General features: G+C 46.8%; 1 protein-coding gene, 1 long non-coding RNA gene and 1 pseudogene across 9 annotated transcripts in view; 2 read left to right on the top strand and 1 right to left on the bottom strand.

Moving 5' to 3' along the window:
- Positions 1–26,253, top strand: part of Dscam (DS cell adhesion molecule) — a 660,878-nt gene that overhangs the window by 496,317 nt on the left and 138,308 nt on the right. The gene's annotated exons all lie outside the window — the stretch shown is intronic.
- Positions 4,879–7,077, top strand: LOC144376502 (tropomyosin alpha-3 chain pseudogene; annotated as a pseudogene).
- On the bottom strand, positions 20,417–21,359 carry LOC110597958 (uncharacterized). Its single transcript, XR_002483754.3, has 2 exons — positions 21,107–21,359; positions 20,417–20,683 (listed from the first exon to the last, which is right to left on the bottom strand). It is a non-coding gene; the product is annotated as an uncharacterized LOC110597958 (long non-coding RNA).

Genomic DNA, 26,253 nt, shown 5'->3' with positions numbered 1-26,253 from the left:
ACACCTGCCCAGGCATTTCTCTGGGTCATGCTGGTAACTTCACTAGAAGGCTGCAAAGACAGAAGGAATCTCCAGTTAGTTGGTATATGGATGTCTCTGGCATCGTCATGTGTAAGTGTAGTATGGTGGGAAAAGAGATCATTTGGATTTGGGTTGAGGGTGTTGGAATACACTCTTTTGATTCTGAGCATGGCCATCCTGCCCATTTGAGCCATTTTTAACCTGTGTTTATGAAGCCCATGTGTCATGATGCAAGAAAGTTTGGAATGTTGCCAAGAGATAAAAAAGGAATTTCCATTGGGACAGAAGTGGCAGGTAGGAGAGTGGAGAGACAGCAGGTGGGCGTGGCTCGGCAATGACTGGCAAGGGGGTGGGGTCTCAGGGACAAGCAAGGGCCTGTGCTCTGGGTTCCAGAGGAAGCACAAGGCCCCATGTTACCTGGGGTGCAAGGGGTGCAGCCCCAGAGCCATCAGCTGCTCTGATGGCGAATCTCATAAGTAACTCATTAAGTTCCTCCCCGATGCCTCCCACATCAGGACTAGGGTGGCCAGGAACTTAGCTGGGGCAGCCCTCCTTCCCCTCCAGGAATGTACCCTGGAGGCATGTAATGCTCATCAGTGAAGGTTTTGAACTTCTAGATCTCCTCGATTATAAAGGAGGGTGAGTCTGAAACTCTTAGGTCTCTGGACCTTTTATAATCTCAAAAACTATTGAGGCTCCCCAAAAGTCTTTGTTTATCTGGGTTTTATCTATCAATATTTGCTGTATTAGAGATTACACTGAGACATTTTTAAGAAATAAATGATAAGAAATCCAAGAAAAATGAAAAATAATGTAGCGGGAAGGAGAGGCCATATTTTCACTTCTGCAGACCTCAGTCCGGCTTACAGCTGCACAGTGTGTCAGCTTCTGAGTTCCACCTGCTGTGTGTGTTAGTTTGGTTGAAGACTGTGAAGAAAGCACGGCTCACATAGAGGTGAAGTCGGCAAAGCGAGCCATAATGACCTTTCCAAAGCCTTGTGCTAGTCCTTTTTGATACCACACCAAAATTTGAGTGGTCACTTTTAGAGATTGGTTACTATGCAGAACAGAGACCTCATCTATGGCCTTTGCCTGCTTTGTTGCATTCAAATCCATCAGTGTTTCTCTCCCTTTGAGAGGGTTTGCGCATCCCGTTTCTGTAACACCACACACGGGTTGAGCCATTTAGTCATATGGATATTCCAAACGTTGACATACCCCATTATGCAATATTTTTTAAAACCACATTATTTCACATCCTTTATTGGTACATTCTGGTTGTACATATGGATGGGATTTGTTGCCAAGTATTTGTCTGCCCACCACAGAACCATTTGATTTGGCCACTGTCACTCTCAGCACTTCTCCCTCCCTCCCACCACCCCTTGATCTCTTTACTGATCTCCCTTTGATTTTTCTGAGGTCCACCCCACCTTTCTTTTCCCTTTTCCTCTCTAGTTTCCACAGGTAAGAGAAAACATATGACTCTAAAACTTCTGAATTTGACTTATTTACTATGATATTCTACAGGTTCATCCATTTTTCTACAAATGCCATAATTTCATTTTTCTTTATGGCTGAATAAAATCCCATTGTATATACAGACCTCATTTTCTTTATCCACTTATCTATGGATGGGCATCTAGGCTGGTTCCATAACTTGGCTACTGTGAACTGTGCTGCTGTTGACATTGATGTGGCTGTGTTTTATACTGTGCTGATTTCTTAGTTCTTTTGGATAAATACCCAGGAGTGGGATAGTTGGGTCATATGGTAGCTCCATTCTTAGGTTTTGGAGGAGTCTCCACACTGCTTCCCAGAGTGGTGGTAGGCAGTCCCACCAACGATGTACGAGGATACCTTTCCCCCATATTCTTGCTAGTGGTTATTATTTTAGATTCTTGATAATTGTCATTCTGACTGGAGTGAAATGAAATATCAGTGTAGTTTTGATTTGCATTCACTGATCAGATGCAATAATTTTAAAAAAATCTGATCTGTGATTGATTGAGCCCACAGCTGCAGAACCTGCAGGTGTGAGGGACCCTCCCTGCCGTCCACTGGGCAGCTTAGGACAACAGAAACTATTTTCCCATATTTGGAGGCTGCAACTCCAAACCAGAGTGTGAATGGCTATGTTCTCCCTGACTGCCTCAAAGGAGACTGTTTTCACATCTCCTGGGGTCTACAGTGTTGCTAGCCATGCTGGCCTCCTTGGCCTGCAGATGTCACTGTGTTCACCCTGTCACCCTACCCTGTGTCCACATCACTTTCCCTTCAATTTCTGTCTCCAAATTTCTCCTTTTTATAAAGGCACCAGTCACTGTGGATTAACCCCACCCTAATGATCTCATTTAAATGTGATTAGCTCCGTAGGGACCTTATTTCCAAAAAAGGTCACAGTTTGAGGTGTGGCAGGTGAAGAGTCCCCCATGAATTCTGGGGAGAACATAATCAAACCCATACATTTTAAAACATGAAATACCTTTAAAAAAGAAATACATCTTAAAAGGTACATCAGGTTTCTAAAGCATCTGGATAGCCTCGAGTCACACTAAAGCCTCAGAGGATTCACCCATGATGCTTTGCACCATCAGCCAGAAAGGCAAATAATCTCATGGTATTAGCCTGACATCAGCTTCTGATCCCAGCAACCCTCTGAAAACTCTGTGGACCACACCTGAGAACTTTTGATGTGGACTAACTCTATGGTTCTATCATATATACTTGTGCTTGACTGTGTGTGTATAATACAGTTTCCCCTCAGTCTCCACGGCGATTGTTTCCCACACCCCCTCCGATACCAGAATCCAAGGATGCTCAAATCCCGTATATGAAGTGGTGCAGTCTTTGCATATGACCTACATCCATACTCCTGCATACTTCAAATCACCTCCAGATTATTTATAATACCTAACAAAACGCAAATGGTATATAAATACTTGTTACACTATATTGCTTAGAAAAAATGGCAAGAAAGATGTCTGTACGTATTCAGTACAAATGCTTTAAAAATAGTTTTGATCCACATTGGTCAAGTTCTCAGATGTGGAGCCCAGGGCTGTGCAGGGCGTGCCATAAATATCTACTTATACCCACAGCTTTTCAGATTACATGAACCTCTGGCCTGAGTGACTATCCAGGTCTTCCATCCATGAGTAAGAACCTCCATGCCCAGTGCAGGCTGCACAGAGTGTTGGCACAGTGGAGCTGGCAGTGGGGTGCAGAGAGGGACCTGTCTGTTGTTCGTGTGACCTTCGTGTTATAAATCTCAGAGGTCCCAGAGTCAGAAGAAAACACACTTGAATCCTGGCTTGGCTTCTCATCAGCCTTCGAGGTGTAGTGGGCCTGAATTTCCCTGATGCTCACCTTCTGCACCTGTGAGGTGGAGATAACACATCCAGCTCCTAAATGGCACCAGGATTGACGAGCTTTTAAACCCCCCTGACAGGGAGGCTCAGAAACCTTCAAAATACAAAATATAAAATGCTCCCAAATTCAAAACTGAGCCCTGATGTGACACTAGCGGAAACTTCCTTGCCTGCCCTCATGTCAGGAGTCACAGTCAAAATACAGGTGTGCTAAACATATCGCATAAGATGACCTTCCGGGTATGTGGATAAGGTATACACAGATTTCAAGTTTAGGCTTGAATCACAACCCCAAAATGTCTCATCATATAATCAAATGTCCCCAAATCAAAAAACAAATCAGAAACCTTAAACATTCTGATCCCAAGCATTTCAGACGGAGGATGCCCAACCTGTATTAGAGCGTATCGCAGCACAGTCTGCACAGCACTGACCTTCTTTATCATCCATCCATGCATCATGGAGTTAAAAGGTAGAAATAGATTATTTCTATCTTGAATACCAAATATTTTAAGCTCAAAACTGAGGCTAAGGTCATGCTCACAAATAACAGTGTTCAGAGGGGGAAATGGTGCATGTGGTGACTCTGTGCATTCGACTCAGCGTCTTCCTTCTGCACTGCGCTTACAGGCTCCGACTCATGCATCCTCTACACAATCAATGCACCTGTGATCCCTGACATGGTCATGTTTGGAAATAGCCACACGAGGTTTGCTCATGGGGAAGGAGGAAGCTGGCCTCATACATGGCAGCTGTCTCCCCAGTGTGTGCACAGGTGTGTGATGCTCCCCAAGTCCACAGCACCCAGGACCCCCAGCCACTGTGCATGGGGGAGAGCACCATGCTCAAGGGCACATTCTTGTTGCTTGCTGCACCACACTTCAGCCAAGCAAAAGAAACAAGGTCTGAACCAGCCAGACTCCGTGAACAGTTTAAAGGTGTTTGTTAGAAAAAGCTCAGAAACTAACTCCCTGGATTCCAAGATCTAAAATCCTCTAGGTCTCCCTACTACAGGTTGTGATTTCCAAGGAGCTTTTCTTCCATAGATGCTTAAGCCCAATTTGACCACAACTATCAAGACCATTCAAAACCCATATGTATTTGGAATATGTTACAAGACAAAGCACATGACCCTTTCAGTACATTGGCATTAGTCTTAATTTATAAAGGATATGTAATTATGAAGGAGAATGACATCTGAAGAGAATTCCATTTAATTTAATAATTTATTGAGCACTGACTTTAAAAGTTAGAGCAAATTATATTCCAGGCTTTTATAATTATGTCAAAATGAATACTAATGTTATGTATCACTAAAAAGAAATAATAAAAATACTGAACAAAAATGAGGAAACAAAAAAGATAATATGGAATGTTGACACAGATGCACTGAGATTTGCATTCTGATCCCATTTGGAGGTGAGTTTCTATAAGACAACTGGACATCATATACAAAGGCCATTAAAATGGTCACCCCAGTGAGAAGCGGCTGCAGCGCCGAGAGGAGGCAGAAGGCAGATAACAAGAAGCCGCTGGGTGGGCACCATGGCCGGGATCACCACCGTCAAGGCGGTGAAGCGCAAGATCCAGGTTCTGCAGCAGCAAGCGGATGATGCCGAGGAGAGGGCTGAGCGCCTCCAGCGGGAAGTTGAGGGAGAAAGGCGGGCCCGGGAACAGGCTGAGGCTGAGGTAGCCTCCTTGAACCGAAGGATCCAACTGGTTGAAGAGGAGCTGGACCGTGCTCAGGAGCGCCTTGCTACTACCCTGCAAAAGTTGGAGGAAGCAGAAAAAGCTGCTGATGAGAGTGAGAGAGGTATGAAGGTTATTGAAAACCGGCCCTAAAAGATGAAGAAAAGATGGAACTCCAGGAAATCCAACTCAAAGAAGCTAAGCACATTGCAGAAGAAGAAGATAGGAAGTATGAAGAGGTGGCTCGTGAGTTAGTGATTATTGAAGGAGACTTGGAACGCACAGAGGAACGAGCTGAGCTGGCAGAGTCCCGTTGCCAAGAGATGGATGAGCAGATCAGACTGATGGACCAGAACCTGAAGTGTCTGAATGCTGCTGAAGAAAAGTACTCTCAAAAAGAAGACAAATATGAGGAAGAAATAAAGATTCTCACTGATAAACTCAAGGAGGCAGAGACCCGCGCTGAGTTTGCCGAGAGATCGGTGGCCAAACTGGAAAAGACAATTGATGATTTGGAAGATAAGCTGAAATGCACCAAAGAGGAGCACCTCTGTACACGAAGGATGCTGGACCAGACTCTGCTTGACCTGAATGAGATGTGGAGCTCCCCAGTCCCGCCCTGCTGCTGCTCCTCCCTCTGACCCTGACTCCGCCTGAGGCCAGCCAGCCCGAAGCTGACCTTGAAACTGAGGGCTGATCTTTAACTGGAAGGCTGCTTTCTCCTTTCAACACCCCCTCAACCCCCTACCCCCTTGTCTTTTTCACCAAACTGTCTCTGCTTCTTCCCAGAGATTCCAGCTGGGCTAGAGGCTGAGCACCTTTGGGAACAGCATTTAAGGGAATGTGAGCACAACGCAAAGTGTCTTTAAAAGCATGTTGTGATGTACACATTTTGTAATTACTTTTTTTTGTTGTTACAGTAACCATTTGTAAAACATTCCAAATAATTCCATAGCTCTGAAGCAGCAATCTAATTCCCTTCTCACTTTTGGAAGGTAACTTTCCAGCCTAATCCCTATTGCCCTCTCCATAGAGGAGGAAAAGAGGAATGGGCCTGCCTTACTGAGAGCCAAACAGAGTCCAGGAAAGACTCTACTATGGCAAACCTCATTGCTCTGTGCAAAGTACTAGCCAAACCAGAAAGGTGATTCCAAGAGGAGTTAGCCAAAAAACAAAAACCTTGCTATTCAGGTTTTGTTTTATTTTTAGCTTTAAGGTATCTTTAGACAACTGTATTCTTATTTTTTACTTTTTTTCATCAGAAATGACCAAATTAACATGGTGAGACCTCTGAGACTTTTTGTTTTTCTGGTGCTGGGGATTGAACCCAGGGCCTCGTGCTTGTTCGGCAAATGCTCTACCACTGAGCCATATTCTTAGCCCTGAGACCAAATTTTTCTCCCATCTCTACCCACTTCCCAAGTGTTCACAGAATGGATCATGGGCCTCTTAATCTTGCGTGACCACTTAATTGCTCTCCTGCTTGCTTGAGAAAAAAAAAAAAAAAGAAAGAAAGAAAGAAAATTATGTTTTGGCCACTGATTTAGCCATATGAACTCATCTCATCACCCTTTTCTGGGTCTGAAGCTGCTGTATCTAAAAGTGCCATCTCATTGTGCTTTGTATCAGTCAGTGCTGGAGAATCTTGAATAGCTTATGTACACAACTTTTAAAATTTTATATTATTTTGAAACTGCATCTTTGGGGTGGGGTACCTGGCCACCTCGTCTGGCTGTGAGAGTCCTGCAGTCTGGGCTGCCAGTGTGCTGATCTTTCAAAGTTTCTTTCCCAGCCCAATCCCCACTTTTTTAGGTGAGGTTTCGTGAGGTCTGTTAGGTGTACACCCTGCAGCTTATTGGCTTAAAATGTATTCTCCTTTGTTGTGGTCTCTTTGGGGCCAGTTGGGAGAAAGACAAACAATAGTGCAACTGTTTTGATACTGAATATTGACAAGTGTCTTTTTGAAATAAAGAACCAGTCCCTCCAAAAAAAAAAATGGTCACCCCATTGCTTTCATCTGTAATTATCCATATTCAAGAAATAAGAGGTATAAACAAAGACGTATTACATTCATAGAGTCAACCTAGTGCTTAATAATAATAAAATTTGTTTCCAAGGAGCTAATGGATGCATATATGAATGATTGTGCATTGACTTGATTCCATATTTTACAAAAAGAATAAATGATGTATCTAAATAAGTTTTCATAATATAGGCAGAATTCATATGATATAGCTAAACTTTTTAATGGGATTTGAAATTCACACCTTGTATAATCTTGGCAAGGTAAAAAAGCAAATGTATAATCTGAGCAAGAAACATGACTGTTAAAATGGTCATTTCTCTCTGGGTTACAAATATGAGTGATGTTATTTTTGTGCATTTTACTTATCTATTATCTATTATCTATTAATTTGGTGCTGAGGATTGAGCCCAGTGCCTCCCACATGCTCAGTTCCCCTACTAGGCTATATCCCCAGTTGCGTTTTCTAAATCAAATTTCTATTAGTTTGCTCAGGAAAAATTAATCAAGAATGTGATAGAATGTTAAGAAATCGATGCTGTGTTCTGAGACATTGATAGGAGGTCATCTGAAACAACCACCTCTGTCCTGGAACGTGGAGAGCCCAGGAAGAGTCAGTCTGTTTGTGGAGGCCAGGAATCTCTATTCACTGATGCTCCCAGACCGGGAGCTGGACTGTTAGTTCTTTCAGTTGTTCAAACCCGTGATCTTTATTTTCCACTATGAAAACTGACTTTGAAAAATAATCAAGTGACATTAAAATCTCAACTGCAAAAGGACATCTGTCAGTTAGCCCAGCTGAGGTGCTACACCTGTGTCGTCACAGTCAGAGAGAGAGGTAGCTCTGGGTGACAGGCGGAGAGACCTGGGTGTGTCCTGTTCTCAGCTGCTCTGGTCAGCCATGGACACAGTGCTGTGGCATAGTGCTGTCTGCTGGTGCAGAGTCTGCTCTCGAGGACTTAGCTAGTGCAGTGCCTCCACTCCAGGTGGCATGAGCCAGGTGTAAGCAGGGTGCTGATGTTGCTCTAGTCCAGGTTTTGTCCTGGATTAGGGATTGATAGAGGAAGCTGATTATAGATACCCACACAGAAGTCTCTGAGTTCAAGCAAGAGAGGCATACCTCTCCTCCAGGTGTTGTCTAAGGTTTTTAGGAAAACACTGGCTTGGTAAAAATCTCATTAAAAAAATAGATCCCATTTTTGATAGGAGACCAACAGAAATGGTTGCGTATCTTGGCTTGCTTATCACTGACTCTACAGAAGGATGCTGGTGTGAAGTCCAGTTTTACAGTTGGGCCCTCCTCGGGGGAGTCTTGGATGCAAACATGCAAGGGTTTAAAAAAAGGAGAAAGAGGCAGCCCTATTGCTTTGGTAAAGCTTTTGGACAAATGGCACTCGTTCACCATTGATTTGGCCTACAGGGACCGCCTCACTTAGGCACTAACAGACCCACCTTCATATCTCACCTTATCTCCCTATGCAACATCAGCACCCTGCTTACACCTGGCCCACGCCACCCCAGATGCTTCCGGAGCACAGGTGTCTTAGAACACGGGCTCCCACCTGTGAGTGCTTGAACTCTGCGGCCTGCAGTGGCCAGGATAGCTAAAGGGTGGCCAGGCTGGAAAAGGGGCATTTCCAGCAGCATGGGCTGGGCAACAAGTTACCTGATACCTCCACCAAGGACAGAGGCAGGCTTCACCGTCACCCAGCCGTCATACCTAGCCAGATGTGCCATCCCCACGTACTCGCTGGTTCCTTCTCTGTCTGGGAAAGTGACTCCATCGGGACAGTGACTGATGACCTCACCACTGTACACCCCCAGCACCCACTTTGGTGCCTGCCGTCCAGGCATGTGATAAATATTTGTGAAACTGAATGGACAAATGAAGGGGAATGAGGTGGGAGGCTCAGCGACGGGCCAGGACACACCCGCTCGGTACCAAGAATGAGGCTTGGCAGAAGGCACAGGTCTCGTGGGAGAGACGGAGCAGCTGCCCGGAGAAGCATTTAAGCCCCAAACTACATCAGAGCCCGTACAGAAGGGGCAGACCTCTGGCAGGACAGAGGTGGAAGACATGGGGGCTCATGGGACCCACAGAGCCAGGGGTGTGAAACCTCCCCTGCCCCCATCAATATAGGGTGAAAGCAAGATAAAATAGGTCATGTCTATAAAGCATGAACTTTAATAAACTAAAAATACATAGAAGGACGATCTGTGGAGGAAGAGAGCACAGTGGGAGGGAGGGAGGGAGGGGAAGGTAGTGGGGACTGAATTGGAGAAAGTCACATTCCTAGCTTGTTAGGCGTGTCAAAGTCAAACCCAATATTAGGCATAACCACAGTGCACTCGTAAAACACAGGTGATGATGTAGAAATCAGGATACAGGCTCAGCTATTACTTAAAGTTAAATGACAGTGTTTTAATCCGTCTTGTGTGACACCTGAGATTTGAAGTTCACTCCTCACAGGGAAGTGGTATGGAGGGTGACTGGACATTTTAGAGGGACCTCCCTGTATCTTTAGGGCTTATCATGAGGGAATTAAGAAGAATGTGAGTTCTCCAATTAGGGCTCCTGAGTACTGGAGCTAGGTCATTCCAGAGCCTGGGAACTGGAGCCGAAGTCCTCAGGGCTAACCCAAGACTCAGACCCTCCTGGCCCTCACGCAGCAGGTGGGTGTGTTGGAAGTGCTGGGTGCCCTTTCCAGTACATGAAGGAAGGTCCTGGGGGTGGAGGTAGGAGGAAGCACACTGTGCCCAGTTCTTGGAAACCGGGTTCCTATGGCCTCAGAGTTTGCTAAGGAGGGTTGTGCTCCATCTTCCTCCCTTGTAGCCACAGATTGGAGGGGACTCTAAACGGCTGTGCCAAGGGCCTCAGGTGCCATTATAAAGGAGATGCTGAAAGGGGGAGGTTCTGCCTTCAGGGGAGAACGGTTCCCCCTTTCTGAAGCTGGCCTCCTTAGCCCCCTGTGTGGGGACACTGGAAGATTCCAAAGTCCTAAGCCATGACCATGCAGGACTGTGAGGGGCTGCCTCTGGGAACTGGTCTTGACTCAGCTTCACGGAGAAGGAGCCCATATCCCGCCTGCTGTCCTCACAAAGTCTGTCCTGGCCGCCTCTTCCCCTCTCCATACCGCCAACTAGCGGTGTCTCTTTGCTTCTAGAAATAGTCGGCAGTGGCCGCCTAGATGTGTTCTGTGTGGAACCCCCAAAGTTCCATGGATTCCCCTGCAGTCTTCAGGTGTTAAAGCTCTCTGCCTTGAAAAGACAGACGTGTGCACACAGCGGAGCCATCAGCAGTTCACGGTGCAGTAAAGGCGGATGCACATGTATTTGGGCGGCAACTTAAAAGCTGTTTGTTCCTATCAACTTCATGAGGCTCCTAAACCCATGTGCATGCCAGGAAGCGGCTTCCTTGGCCTTGTGGCTTACGCACAGTCCACCTGTCACCTGGGTCTCCTTATGTGCGGGCTTCCTGGGTAAACCTTGGCATACGAGATACAGCACAGCATGTAACATGAAGGGACAATACGAGGCAATACTTAAAAGTTTCACGAAATGTAATCACCCGTGTCATGCTATTTAAGTATTCTTGGGAATGGCATTCATTTCCTCTGCTAGATATAATGAATTACCCCCCTTCTGGGTGGCTTGTCCTCCAATAGTTCCAGGGGACAGATGTCTACAATCAAAGCGTCAGTGGGGCCGGTTCCTCTGGAAGCTCTGAGGGAGCCTCTGTCCATTCCCTCTCCGGCTCCTGCTGGTCACCTGCACTCCTTGGCACCCCTTGGCTTGTGGACCCGCCACTCCAAGCTTGGCCTCTGTCTTCACGTGGCCTCTCCCCTGTCTGTAGGTCGTTTCCTTTTCTGTCTCTTACCTTGGACTTAAGGTCCACTCCAATTCAGGATGAGCTCACCTTGAGATCCTCAGCTCAGTTAATCTGCAAAGATCCTGATTTCAGATGAGGTCACATTCTGGCGTCCCAGGGGTCAGGATGGGGACATTTTTTGGAGGAGGGTCACAACTCTGTCCACTCTGAGGGATGGAAATTAAAGTGGAAAATATCATCCCCCCTCCCAAAAAAAGCACCATTTTCCTGTAACACACACACTGAGGGGTCTCCGTGACCCAGCACACTGCAGCCACCTCACAAAGACGATGTGCCTTCTCCGTGCGCCAAGGGTGGGGACTGAGCAAGCAGCATCCTGCAGTGCGCACGGGCCTGCCATCTTGTTACTGAGGAAAGATGTGTCACTGGAGCCATCCTTCCTGGTGGAACGCAAAAGCAGCTGTCTCACAGCGGTCTCCCCACGACGACGGCATCCACCAGACGACGCGAAACGCATTTTGTAGCAATCTAGCTCTTTCCAGCCTTGCTCCTAGCTCCCTGGCTCTCCCTCAGGCACTAGGCTGATTATCTGAGCAATTTAACTTCATTAACTTCATTGGGGGACTGAGTGGGACTGATCCCCCTCTGGGGTGCTGCAGGGAGAGTGACAGAGAGCTCCTCTCACTGAAGAGACCCTTGCTCTGGATCTCCAAAGGTCCACTGTTATCATAAGACCCATGTGCAGGTCGCGTCTGAGAAGGGCAGTACCTGGCCACTCCTAGACAGCTCCCTTTCTGTGTTCAGGCAGTCATGGAAGTTTCCAGAAAAGGAGCTCATTTCACAGGAACACCAACGGCTACTGCTCCCACCCCTCCCCAAGGACTCCCAGGCATCACTGAAGGCTCTGACAGAATGGCTGTGGCCCCTGCTCCTCTGCTCAGGAACCTCATTTGTGCCTTGATTGTAGGTTTATCCTCAAATTATCCAATGGGAAGAGAACTGCTTAACAGGAAGTGTGGCCTTCGCTCTTGGTAGACCAACCTGCATGGGAACCAAAGGACCACGGGAGAGAACAGCTGTGGCACGTCGGTACAGGGGTGGGAGTGGCAGTGTAATATTTCAGAGCGTGGCCACATGGACTGCCCTGCACTGCTCCCACTGAGGACGCTCGGCCAACCCACCCACAGCTCCAGACGGCTGGGTCAAGTCCCCTCTGCTCCAAGGCACACGGGAGGCCTTCCCCGGGCTCCACTGCTCTCCCTCAGCTCCAGCCCTCTGCAAACTGACACCTCCCTTCTCTGGCTTTGATAGGCTCAGTCCTGGTGTCTCAGGTCACAGTCAAACCTGGCTACCGTAGGACCAATCTGTGCCTTTAAAGTGAATGTCTGGAGGTTTGGGAACCTTGGACTCCCTGAGCATCAGGAGAGACCAGTGGATTCTTGCCACTGAGCATCATCTATGTGCAGGTGCACCAAGTCAACACCGAGAGCCACCCGTGGCCACCCGAGGAGCCCACAGAACCCTGGCCGGTGACTGTCTGCTCCAAGCAAGTGTCTCATCTTTCTGATTCTCAGGGCCATTTGTCCTGGTCCCTATATAATCCCTTCACTGGTAGACAGAGCCGGAGAAGTGTGAGGATCTGCCGTCCTCATGGGGAGACGGCTGCCAGACAGCTGCTTTTGTGTTCCACCAGGAAAGGTGGCTCCAGTGACCCATCTTTCCTCAAATACGTAAATCAAAATAAGTTACCAAATACATGAATCAAAATAAGTTACTCTTAACAGACTTATTTATGCCAGGTTCACTTTTGAAGATGGGAGAAAAAAGAAGAAAGAATGCTTAAATTCTCTTGAGTCAGAAGACTTCTTGATTTCCAAAGGGGCTGCTCCTGATCAGCCCAGCCTGAGTCCAGACTGCACTGGGCATACCTGAGCTGCCACGGGCTCTGGCTCAGCCACACAGCACACCCAGTCCTGCCATCCCCTTGGTGAGGCAGGGCCAGCCAGGAGCCAGGGCCGCTGCCACTGCGGCATGTCCAGAGGACTCACTGCCTGTCTCTAGCCAAGCCCCAGAAAAGATCCAAATTCAAAACTGAAGTAGTTCTTCCAAATGTGTATTGCTTCTGCACCATCATGAAGCTGGGCCATCGTAAGTTGGGGACCATCTGTGTCATACAGGAGCAGAGGCATAACCTTAGAGAAAATTCTAGACCCATGAAAGTGTGTTTTTGATTTGCTCATTACACATTACATATGTGTCTCAAGTTACTGTTCCCCATAAACTTGTGTAATTAAAATAATAATTTATAAAAAAGAGTATCCTCAAGGGATGAAGTATGGGCACTTGGTTACTATGTCTACTATCAGTTGTGACATGTGACATCACACTGCCAGCCATAGCCAATGACCATACTCATACGCCATCGGATAGGATGGGCTCTCTCTGTTCCCACCACCCCAGCTAGGCAAACCAACATGGACCTGAAACAAGAAGCTACCACAGAACAGAGCACCAGCCTAGGACCTATAGCACCCACCCTGTGGTTTAAAGAGGTCATATGAGAAAATTTCATCATTGAATGAATTTTGTGGTTACTTCTCATTGCATAGCCCCCAAACCACAGGGACCTGACATTTCATTACAAAATAAGGGTGGAGAGAGCAGAGATGAGCAGCTACCTGGGTCGCATGAGAGGGAGATGCATCTACCAGGGCATACAGGTGTTCCTTATGTCCTTCTCTGTTCTTTTTGTGTGAATGAAATATTTCCTCATAAATTATAAGAGGACATGTAAAAGTACAACAAATCAAATGTTCATCTGCAACTGGAAAACAGTCCCCCACATTTCCCCCACAGTAGCCCCCAGCAAGCTACTGCAGATCTGCAGGGGAGCTATTGATTGGCGCATGGGCATCTGGTATCTCCAACCCTCTACTGACCACTGAAGAGCAAGAGGCTCAGCTTGACCTGTCACATGAGCTGCTGGGATTCAAATCATAGAGGTCTGGTGGGACCATTCCACTGGAAGCTTTTTGTCCCACAGACTGGGTCTAACCCCTGTTACTCAGGCAAAGAGGCAGGCAGTTCATTTTGATGGGGAAATGAAGTTGTCATCTGAGGAGGAAACTAAGCCTAATATCTGCAAGCCTGGAGCTCCAGGGACTGGAAATGAAATTTCACAAGGCTGGAATTATGATGTAAGGAAAACAAAGGGTATTTCACCAAATATCTGTAAGACCCCCACTGCCCCATGCCCGTGGTGCAGAGAGAAAGGCAGTCCTCCCAGACAGCAGAGAACTTAGAAGAGCTCCAGAACCTGGAAGATTTCAAAGCACAAGATCTCCCATTTGCAGCTCAGAGCATTCGTCACATAGGAATGGAGTATCTTTGGGGAGGCAGCAGCACTTCTCAGAGATGGGGGATAACGTTGAGCCCAGAAAGTGCACACATGCACAAAGGCAGGCAACTCAGTCTTTATTTAAAGCAAAATAGAATTTACCCAAGCAGACAAGATGGCGCCATCTTGACCAAAGGTCCCTTGGATAATCCATAGCATGCAGTAAGAAGCCTTTGTATGCGGATCGTTGTTTCCAAACATAATAAAAGCTACTAGAATTCAGTAGAAGGAAAAGAAACAGAACACTGATTCCAGCATGCTCTTCTCAAACGTTGGCAGATCAAGTAGACCAAAAAATAAGTAAGAGCACAGGAGACTAAAGTCATTGGTGAAGTCAAAACAATAGCAGACTATCAAAGACTAAGGTCATGACTCATTTTAAACTGAGTCAAACAAGACATGTTCTGTAGTCCACCGTCTTTGACTGCAATATATAAAGTGAGAAGTCTGCCTCCTGCCTAGAGTTGTTGAGGAGACCATCATAACTCCATGTTCCCACTCCACACCTGACCCACCTGCAGTCTCACCTCTGCATCACTCCCGCTCTGCAGACTGCTTACCTGGAGTCACCTTTAGTGCCCATACAGCCAGGCCGCATTACACTTCTGAGTTACTCTCTGCCTCGAACATTCTTCCTCCTTTGTGAAGAAAGTTCCAGAATATCAGCCTCCCATGACAAAATACATGTGTGTATAGCAGCTACTGGGCCATCAACTAGGATCCCAAGCAATTAAGACAAAATCTGTGGCCTCAGGGAGTTTACAATCTGGAAAGCAGTGATGGAGGGAGAGATTGAAGAATGGATAAAGTACCTCCTCTAGCGAACACCAGCTGGAGAGTGCCATATAGTTCCAGGTCAGACATGGGGGGGGGGCATTGGTGAGAGCCCCTACAGTGCTGTCCACAGGCCACATCAGGCCTTTGGAAATGTCCCATCCACCCAACTGATACATAGATAGGTCTATGCATTAAGAATCCAATAATGCTTCACACACAGTTAAGAACACAGTGCATTTGCCCCACACACCTCAGATATAGCAGAATCTCTAGGATATATATAAAGAACTCAAAAAACTTAACACCAAGAAAACCCACAAACAATCCAATCAATAAGTGGGGTAAGGAGCTGAACAAACACTTCTCAGAAGAAGATATACAATCAGTCAACAAATATATGAAAAAAATTTTAACATTTCTAGTTAGAGAAAGTTAGAGAAATGCAAATCGAAACTAAGATTTCATCTCACACCAGTCAGAATGACAGTTATCAAGAATCCAAACAACAATAAGTATTGGTGAGGTTGTGGGGAAAAGGCACACTCATACATTGCTGGTGGGATTGCAAATTGGTGCAACCACTCTGGAAAGCAATATGGAGATTACTTGGAAAACTTGGAATGGAACCACCATTTGACCTAGCTATCCTACTCCTCAAGTCCATCCCCAAAGGACTTAAAATCAGCATACTATAGTACTGCAGCCACATCAATGTTTATAGCAATTCAATTCACCATAGCTAAACTGTGGAAGCAAACCAGATGCCCTACAATAGATGAATGGATAAAGAGACTGTGGTATAGATACACAATGGAATATTATTCAGCATTAAAAGATAATAAAATCATGGCATTTGCAGGTAAATGGGTGGAGTTGGAGATATGCTAAGCGAAGTTAGCCAATCCCCCCAAAACAAAGGGGGGGGGGTGGGACATGGGAAAATGGAGGAACTTTGATTGGGCAAAGGGGGGGGAGGGAGGAGAGGGGAGGGGGTCAGGAAAGATGATGGAATGAGATGGACATCCTTGCCCTCGGTTCATGTATGACTGCACATATGGAGCTATACTATATTGTGTACAACCAGAGAAATGAGAAGTTGTGCTGCAGTTATGCAGTGTGTACAATGAATCAAAATGCATTCTTCTGTCATATGCACCTAATTAAAAAAATAAATTTTAAGAAAAGAACACAGTGCAAATTAAAAAACAAACAAACAAACAATTATAATGACACAAGCTGGAGAAGATGCCCAGAAACCAAGCCTCTCTCACACGGTGCTGGTGAGAATGTAAAATGATGCAGCCCTGGGAAACCGTTTGGCAATTTTTTATAAACCTGGACATACACTTCCCATGTGAACCAGCAGGCATACTCTCGGGCATTTTTCTCAGAGAAATGAAAACTTATATTCACAAAATGACCCTGTACAGGCATGGTCACAGTGGCTCTACTCATAACAGCCAGATCGTGAAAACAGCCCAAATGTTCCTCAGCAAGTGACCAGCCAAGGAATCCGTCTGTCCATTCCATGGAATAGTACTGCTCAGCAGTAACAGGGGACCAGCCGCCCAGCACACAGTGACCTGCTGGACCTGTCAGCCTCCAAAGGCCATGTTTACAAAACATCCTCAAAACAGCAAAGCTGCAGAGATGGAGGATAAGTCAGTACTTCCTAGGGACAGGAACAGGGGTGGGTGGGGCTAGGCACAAATACAAAGGTCAAGACCGGAGGACCTGTGGCAATGCACAGTTCTGTGACTTGACGGGGTCCCCTGCTGGGGTGGAGACCCCCCCCACACACACACACACCTGAATGCAGGATAGAAGGTGGTGGAGGTGTACTGTCTATTCAATAATGGTGACTAGTAATGTCCTAATGTCACTTTCCTGATTTCCATATTGTGCCTCAATCACTTAGCATGGCAATTCTGTGAAAAGCCAGGTGAAGGGCACAGGATTCCATGCTAGTATTGCAACTCCCTGTAGGTCTACATTTCAAAGTGGATAGTTTTTAAAAACTAATGCCAAAAGACCACGATGGTTATGTGTGTGATGTGTTCATTAAATGTGATAGGACTTCAGAGAAGGAGCCCGCCTGCAGAGGGGAGGCCAAGGGGGGTTGTGGAGGGGATGGGACGTAAGGTCAACACCATCGCACAGAATTCAGCCTGGGAAACAGATGATTTTCCACCAGGCCCAACACTGGCAGCCGGCCATGCGTGGAAAAGGAAAGTTATGTTCCTAGAGCACAAAACAACAGGGGGCGGCTTGTGAAGTGAGTGTGCCACCTGACTGTTTGGGTGAAGGACAAGAGTGGTTGGGAGCCACAACCAAAGTTTGCAGCAAGATTAGAAAGTGTCTTTAATTTGAAGCTGTGGAAACTGAGTTTATTGTGAATAACAAGATGCCGTTGCCAATTGCAAGCAAGGATGTCTACTGGAAGTGACACTTTGGGAGCAGACCTGGCAGAGACCTGTAACAGGCTGGAGCCAGGAGAGACAGAAGGGACAGACAGATCATCAGGGAGAGCACCCTGGCCCACCCAGCACGACCGTCCTGATTAAGGCCACACCTAACGTGAGGCCCAGGACGAGAAAGGGCAAGTCTGACTGAAGAAGCTATGAATGCAGACCATAAAGGACCAGGTTCCTGACTGGCCGTGGGGTCTTGGAGTCGGTCCACGCTGGAGCCTGGGACACAGGAACAGGGAGAGGGAGGGGTTTGGTGGCAGGGACCACGTTTGCGTTTGCCATGGTGAGTGCGGGGGCATGGCGAGCCATCCCATGGGATGCACCTATGGGACGGACTTGCAGCTCAGGACAGGGGGTCAGGGCTTTATAAATACATCATTGAGACCATGCGAACAGATGAGTGGACATCAAGAGTGGACAGGAGGGACGAAGACGAGGGACAGGTGTGGGAGCCCCGGCAGGTGCACACCCCTCTGATTGGAGTCTAGAAAACACGAGGCAGTTCCTGTCTTTACCCGTTTCCTCCTGGTTGTCATGGTGTTCAAAGCCCGTGTCGTGCGCGCGGGAAGGTCCAGGGTTGGACGCACATGATGCACAGCCTTCTGGCCACCCTCCCCCACTGCTTCCCTAGCAACCTCCTGCCGGGGCTGTTGTCAAGGCAGAAGCAGGTGCTCCTCATCCGCCATAGCAACGGCTCCTCCAGTCCCTGTCAGAAGGTGGGGATCACTCCCTGTCCAAGCGGCTACTGTCAGCCTGTCTGAGCTCCCAGAACCTCACCCGCAATTAATCCTGATTGCGAGTCCTCAGAACGGTGCCCCTCATTTAGCTGTCAGCTTGCTCTCAGAGCTTCCGAAAAGGAAAAAAGAAAGCACCCTCGCGCTCGTCTTCTCTCTGGGGGCTGCTTGTTTGGAGGGCTTTTTCCTTTGTTGGAGGCAGAGGGATGCTTCCTGTCATGAGCAAAAGGTTCTTCGCTCTCCCTCGGGGATCGGGCTGCTTTAGGTGGGTGTTGGGTTTTTAATGGGGCGAGGAGTCAGGAGGGGGGCAGATGGCTGCCGCAGCTGCCTTGGCACGCCTCGGCCACCACCCAGGGGAAAGCCGTGGGGGTGAACCTGGACCTTGATGCAGAGAACGGTGGTGTTCACAGGCTCTCTGCACAGTCTCGCTCAGCCCCTGTCACTTCACATGGGAGCTGAGAGGAAATACTGTCTTTCTCTAGCTTCTCCCGGGAGGTGAGAATCCTGCCACGGAGGCCCGCGAGCTCAGGCAGCACCTCAAACTCCAGGGGACACGGGGGGGTGGGGGTGGGGGGGCAAGAGCTCACCGGGCGGATCTCATGCCCGGCCTTTTCAAGTCGGACGCACTTTCTTTGGTGAGGGCACCCTTCCTGGAACAGCCCAGGAACGAAGCCCTGGCAGAGCTGCCAGTCCAGGCTGAAAGGCAAGGCGTGTCCTGGGCCCTTTCTTGGAAAGGCGTGAGGCTGCCCAGATTTGAACCAGGGATGTTGGTTAATAAGAACTTCAACTCACACTGTTGGGTTACTTTGTGGAAAGCACAATCGTTCCATTTCTTTTCTGCTGATAAAAATAACATGCTGAGTAATAGTCCATGGTACACATGCACAATGGAACACTACTCAGCATTAAAAGAGAACAGAATTATGGCATTTGCAGGTAAATGGATGGAGTTAGAGAATATCATGCTAAGTGAGCCAATCCCAAAAAACCAAAGGCTGAATATTCTTTCTGATAAGCAAGTACTGAGCCATAATGGTGGCGGGGGTGGGGGGGCATGAGAAAAATGGAGGAACTTTGATTGGGCAAAGGAAGGGAGAGGTGGGGAGGGGCCACGGGGGCAGGAAGATGGCGGAATGATGTGGACGTCATTAGCCTAGGCACATACATGACTGCACATAGGGTGCAATGCTACGTCATGTACAACCAGATAAATGAGAAGTTGTGCTGCACTTGTGCACAATGAATCAAAATGCATTCGGCTGTCATCTATACCTAATTAAATAAATTAATTAATTAACTTTCAAAAAGATTACATCAGTTTATGAAAGTAGGACCCAAATCCCTGGAAACAGTGTCCCTGTAAGAAGAGATACCAGAGCTCACCTTCTTTCCACAGCCAGGTGGGGACACAGCAAGAGGGGGCCATCTGGAAGCCCGGAAAAGAGGCCTCACCAGAAATCAGTCCTTCTAGGACCGCGATCTCGGACTAGCAACCCCGGAATTGTGAGACAGTAAACAGCTGTGGCTGAGCCTGCCCCTGAGCGCACTGACACCTGCCCCTGATGGACAGCCCGGCCAGCAGCACAAGTAACGCTCTGTAACTTCCAAGGCCAAGAACAAAAAGGCCATTGAATTCTGCTTGTATGGAGGGATGCTTGTCCTTAAGAGCCCCGAGTCTCCATATGAAGAAGTCATTACCCAGAACCTCCAAACGTGACCTTATTTATGTATTTTAAAAAAGTGGAAGCTGGGCCTGGTGGTGCACACCTGTAATCCCCATGGCTCTCAGACTGAGGTAGGAGGATCACAAGTTGGAGGCCAGCCTCAGCAACTTAGAGAGGTCCTAAGCAACTCAGTGAGACCCTGTCTCTAAATAAAACGCAAAATAAATAAATAAATAACATGTTTACTAGAAAATATTTAGACAAATCGGAAATAAGTAGGAAGTGAAATTATATATTATGTACTGATATTAACATAGGTATCATCTTTTAAGACATTTTTATTCTCATTCCATATATTATATAAATATAAATACACATACACACACACACACACACACACACACACACTCAAAGATGTGTTTAGAGAAGAGACAAAGAAAAACTTATAGGCATATTTTAATAATAGAGGTATCCTGCCGCACAGGCCCTCTTATTCCGTGGACAGTGCGTCATGCCTGTTGCTCTTGGCTGGATCACGTCCTCCCCAGTCTTCCGTTCTGAAGCCCTGATTCCCCACGTGACTTCATGTGGAGACGGGGCCAGAGGTGGTGATAACTGTAAACAGGTCTTCAGGGTTGGGCTCTGCTCCAACTTGACTGTGTCCTTATGAAAGGACACCAGGACACAGATATGTGCAGAGGGAAGATCTGTAGGACACAGGAGAAGACAAACCTGAGCCAAGCAGAGAGGCCTCAGGAGGAACCAGCCCTCCTGGAACCCTGATCTTGGACTTCCAGCCTCCAGAACTACAAAGACAGACATTCTAGTTATTTAAGGCACTCAGTCTCCTATTTTGCTATAGTATCCCTCGTCAAGTAAACTCATACAGGTATCTTTATGAGCTTTAAGTGTAGTTTTCAGTGTTTTAATGACTGGACAATATTCCATTCTATAGAAATGTAATGACCTAAGTACCATGAACATTATGCTGTGATTCAATCTCCTGTTATCAAGAAGGTTGCAAGGAACATTCTTATAGTAAACTGTACGCATACGTATTAATGTTCCCTAGAGGAACAAAATCAATAGGAAGGATGATTATAAAAAGGGGATTTATTAGATAGGCTTACATCACCAGAAGCTGGACAGTCCAGAGTGGCCGTCTGCAGGCTGGAGAGCTGGAGGAACCCGTAGCTGCACAGTCCAAGAAGCTGAAGCCCCAGAACAAGAAGGATCAACAGTGCTACCCCAGTTCCAGATTGAAGGCTTTTGGAAACTCCCTGGAGAATCACTGGCAGAGTCCCCTTTGGAAGAGTGAAGAATCAGGAGTCCTACATCCTCAGAGGATTGCAGCAGCAATCAAGAACCCGTTCAGGAAGAATCCAGCTTGCATCTGCTGCCGCTCCCTTGTTCTTCCACCTTTTATTCCATCCAGGCCACCATACTATTGGGCACTGCTGCCCACACTTAGGGAGGGTCTCCATATCAGTTGGCTGTCCCACATGCCAATCACTCCTAGACTCACCCTCATTGGCACATCCAGAAGCCTCTTAGATCTTGGCATCTCTAATTCCAAACAAGTTGACAATTCAGATTAACCCTTACCATATATATATTAATTGATTCTTAGAATTAAAAACCAAGAAATGGGATGTAGACTCAAAAAGATGTGTTCATTCAAAATGTTCTACTCCTGGCCAGACTGTTTCCAGAAGGCTGTGCCAATTGTCATTGCCCTTTGCAGGAGCTGAGTGCCCTTGTCTCTAAACAGGACACTTTGAGCATTTAGCCTGTTTTGCATTGGCAGGGAAATTCTTTTAATTTCATAACCAAAGAAGTCAAGGATCTTGACATTTAATCATTGAAATTTTCATTTTTTTTCTTTTTAAATTACCTTTCTCTCTCTATTTATATAAATATATCCTTTTACATTTTCCTGAAATACCTTTTTTAATGTTTATAAACCCCCATTATCACATGGTAATCCTTTTGTCTGTTACACATTACAGTATTATGCCAATTTTTCATGTTTCTAGAATTCCGTTTTGCCTATTTATTTGTTTGCTGTGTATGACTATCCAGAGTTCTTCCAAGTTCACACAGTCAAACCGACTGAGAAGCACCTTTAGGGTTTCCTTCTTAGGTATCAAGTTCATGAATTCTTTCTCTTCCTGAAAATATTCACCTAAGAGGTTTTTGTTTTGTTTTGTTTTACTTTAGTGATTTTGCAAATATCAGGGGGAAAGGATTGTGGGTTGGCTGTAAACATTATTTAGATTTTTTCTGAGTATTATTCATATTTTTTTGATATAAATGATATCCCACAGTCCAAAGGGCTGTGTGAAGCCATTGGCCAATGTTGATGTGAGACTCAGCCATTGTCTGGGCCAGGGCTCTCCCAGCTGGTCACCACTCTCCTGGGAATGGCTAGCCATGTAAGCCCTCTGGTCCTTCCCGGACCAGAGCAGGGAACAGCCATCTCTGCTTTAAGGTATCCTCTGGGTGGCTCCAAAGCAGACTCAATTCTGAGAGCCTTGTCCCTGGCAGAGCTGCCTCCCTGACCCCTGACCTCACATCCCCGGCCCTTCCAAGCAGCTCTAGGGTTAAGCCTTCCATGCTGTCCCTGGCATGGGGACATGCCTACTAAGGTGAAGGCTCATTTGCTGTCCACACAGGTACACCCAAACTCACGCAGCCACCTAGTGGCTATGTGCCCTGACCTTAGAGCCCAGCTTAAACAGGTGTCCAACACACAGAGCCCTACCCCGGGCATAGGAGGCTCTAAGGGAGGAAGCAGGTGCTGGCCCCAGCCCCAAGGGACCTGCACAGCTAAGATGCTCCCACGGACAGGGTCTGATGAGGCAGACTCCCCTGGTGCCTGGTGTGTCAATTCTCTCCAAGAAAGACGAAGAGAAGGGCGCAACAAATCTTTCCTCAGGAGAAAGGATAGGGGATGCTTTTAAACACCACCTAGCACCCTTGGATAGTTTTAAATGTTTCCTACATCTGACTTCCATCTGTATAAGGAGAACGATGCCATGCAGAGATTCATGCACAAAGACCAAGGCTTGGTGAGGTCGTCCAGGAGAGCTCTCTCGCGCTTCGTGAAGTCATTTTTGTGGCTTTTTTTGCTCAGGACCATGTGCTGTGAGGGACCCGCAGCTGGTTTGGGGAGCACACTTCCTGCGTGGAGGAGCAGTGAGTGAAAGCCACCCAGGTCCCCATGCACTGCTTAGCAGCCCTCATTTTCTTTGAGGCTGAATCTTCCTAGCAGGTTTCTGCTTCATTTAGAGCCGTCAATACCTCAATTAGTGCCTGCTCGCCTCCCCTGGGAGGGACCGTCACACATGTTGCTTCACAAGCCTCTGAAATCTAAGAACCCCTTGAGAGCCACTGGGTCATTATATATCCCCTGATTAACAGTGCTGTTTGCCAACAATCCTGCGTTTCTTTCTGCTTCTTCCTTTTGAGGATGAATCAGCTGACATGAATAGGAGGCGATGTAGAGACGCTGCCTGCCCATGGCTATGCCGGAAATATTCCCCAAATGTCCCCTGGTTGTGATTTACTCCTGGTTGTAAAGCTTATGTACCCATTGCAATGCAAGAAAGAGCATTAGTTTTAGATGTGTTTGAGTGCATGCAAGTGTGTGTATGTGTGTGTGTGTGCATGTGTACAAGTGTGCCTGGCATGCAAGAGTGTTGTATGCATGTGTGTGTGTGTGTGTGTGCACACTCATGCATGCTTCTCCTGGCATTTACTCAAAAGCAAGGACACAGGCTCTGTCCCTTTGTGTCATTACTACTCTGGGTCAGTATGTGAGCAGCACCTCCCGCACAGTGAACTCTGCAGCAGGCAGGCAAGGCAGGGGCTGGCTTCCGCAGTGCTCCACTTGCGTTCTCGCTCTTGTGAAGCCCGTCTGTCTGCAGCATAATTGGCATACCCTGAGTCTCTGAGTACTCTGAGCACCACTCATTCAGCAGTGCTTCAGCAGACCTGCAGAACCAGATGAGAGTGGGGAGACATCTGACTCTGGAGTTTTCCTTTCAGAGGGAGGAAGTTCTTAAATCAGAAAAAAAATATAATTATATAGATTGTTTCAAACACATGTCATTTAAAATGCACATCTTCTTGGCTTCATAAAATCTGGGAGAAAAATATAAGATAATTCAAATGCTTCAGTAATCCTAGAATTGCTTCTATGCCTCCAATACACACACACACACACACACACACACACACACACACGTGAGCACAGGCACACATCCATACATGTGTGTGCACACATGTGGCCATGCATGCTAGCATAGGAACACTCATGCACACATGTATACACACCTAAGCCCTCTCTATCTGCAGCAGGAATCTCTTTGGAAATGACCTTGAACCCTCTTCTTCTAAAGCAAGCAGACCATCATCTTTTTTCTTATCACTTTAACAGAATTTAGCATTTTAAATATCCCCTTTTTCCTTTTTAAAATCTATCTTGTCAAAATTTAGGTAATTTGATAGACATGACCATTATATCATTTCCCAGATTAGCCAATACTTCATTTGGAACCTGTGTCGGTGAAATTTACTTTTAAACAAGCTTTATTTATTGTGATTACAGGCTTAAATCTTTAAAGCCTCTATAATCCCATCATCTGAACACTGTTTTGGGTTTCCCTATTGTCCTTCCCTTTTGCCTTAGAGGGGTATATAATCTAGCTAGGAAATCAAGTCACGGATGCAAACACTAACTGGAGGAAAATGGCCACATCACTAGCATTTCCCATTCTGGGTGGACTTTTCACGTGTTTGTTCTGTAGCTCCTCCAATGGAAGCCGTCATCACCCTTGTACCCATTCCACAGACGCAGAATCAGGCTCAGAGCATCTCTGCTCCACATCTGTTCCAGATCCTGTAACAACTGTTCCCACACAGAGCAGAGAGAGGAAGGTCTGGGGCCATGGATAGAGGGACTGTGCACAGAACAGGTCTCCAGACGTGGTCCTCTTCAAGCAGATGGTGGGACTGCTGAATTTGCATGTCTAGCAAGTTATGCTGTTGCTTATGCTGTTGGCTCAGGGAAACTTTTAAAGAGCCGCTGTTCTAAACAAATTATAACAAGATTGCTGGGGATATGTGCAATCATCTGTGAAAACTAGCATGTCTCTTAAATTGTAAGATGCACTTATTCCATGACTGGGAAATTCACTCCTGTGCATGTACTCTAGAGAAATTCATGCATACATAACCAAAAATGATCATAGGTATATTGTTTTCAATAAATGAAATCTGAAACCCCTCAGATAAATAAAGTGGAACATTCATAAAAGAAACATTATACAGCAATGAAAACCTGTGGCTCTGTCCATACAAGCAAACAAAAGGGAAGGAGAAGACAGAGAAGTATGTGGACATGAGATGCTGTTGTGTATGCGAAAACTGGCAAGGCCTGAGTTGTCTACGATTCAGTTGTCTTAAGATTTGGGCGGAAGAAGTGGAGGCTGCATGTGTTGGCATCCTGGGTCCACGTGACCCTGAGCGAGTCATTTCAGCCTCTGTGCCTGTTTCTGCCTTCACAAAATTGGAGTAATAGTGGCCGCTTTGTCTAGGCTTGCTACAAGATTAAAGCTCGTGAGGTTCTCAGCAGAATCCGTATGCTCATCGCCGCCATCGTCACGGGAGGAGGTTTTCAAAGGACATTTGATTTCCCTGACCCTAACAGAGTCAAATCACACAGGCATGCAGAAAAAGAGGGCGTGAATTCAGATCATCAAGTAGAAGCCAAGGGGAGCTTGTGGTCAATGGCTAAATGAAGAGGGCACCCTGGGAAGTGAATATTGACCACTAGAGACCACATGGCCAGAGACTTCAAGAGCAAATTTTCAGAAATTAGAAATATGCCAGGGATTGGAAGTTTAGAGGCAGGAAGGGAGTCCTGGCATGGAGACTTCTTGGAGGAGGATCTTCAGGGTGTGCTAAAGAGGGAGGTAGCATGTGTGTGGCCAGGAGCCCTGCGCTGAGTCCTCGCAGCCACAGGCCACGTGCGTTGCAGCAACGCACGTGGCCTGTGACTGCAGCTGCTTCAAGGCAGTGGGTGTGAGACCCCAGCCATCTACATCTGGTCTGGGTGAGGAAGATGGTTTCCCTTCTCTGTCGGTGTCTCCATGGCAAACTGCTGTCTAGATGCAAATCACCTGCTCAGAAGTTAGATCAGACCTTGGAATCCAACTCCTCTGTCCCTCCACGAGCCACTTGGAAGCTGCTGGTTCTGTTTCCATGGAAACTG

Source organism: Ictidomys tridecemlineatus, chromosome 3 (assembly GCF_052094955.1).
Source record: "Ictidomys tridecemlineatus isolate mIctTri1 chromosome 3, mIctTri1.hap1, whole genome shotgun sequence".
Lineage (NCBI taxonomy): Eukaryota > Metazoa > Chordata > Mammalia > Rodentia > Sciuridae > Ictidomys > Ictidomys tridecemlineatus.
Note: the sequence above shows the minus strand (reverse complement) of the source record. Positions and strands in the feature narration are given on the sequence as shown.